This window comes from Hylobates moloch, unplaced genomic scaffold (assembly GCF_009828535.3).
Source record: "Hylobates moloch isolate HMO894 unplaced genomic scaffold, HMol_V3 SCAFFOLD_8, whole genome shotgun sequence".
Lineage (NCBI taxonomy): Eukaryota > Metazoa > Chordata > Mammalia > Primates > Hylobatidae > Hylobates > Hylobates moloch.
This window is the reverse complement of record NW_026652283.1, coordinates 6,523,988-6,524,252: the sequence shown is the minus strand read 5'-3', so window position 1 is coordinate 6,524,252 and position 265 is coordinate 6,523,988.

Sequence of the window (265 nt, the reverse complement as noted above, 5' to 3'; positions counted from 1 at the left end):
GAGGAGAGTTAAATGTAGAATGCTAGTGGGTCTACAGAGGCAGCCAGGAGCTAGCGGAAGACTCGTCTGCGTCCCCGGTGCTCTGCTCAGGAGCAGGGGCATCGTAATTCCCTGAGGCAAGCTCTTGCCTTCCCTGAACTCATTTCTTTGTGCCAGTTCTCCAGTCCCTTGGATCCTAGAGAAGGGGAGAGCCATCTGGCCAGGCCTTCCTCTAGGGAAATGAGATGAGAAGGGTAATGCAGAGATGGCATGAGGTTCATCCCAC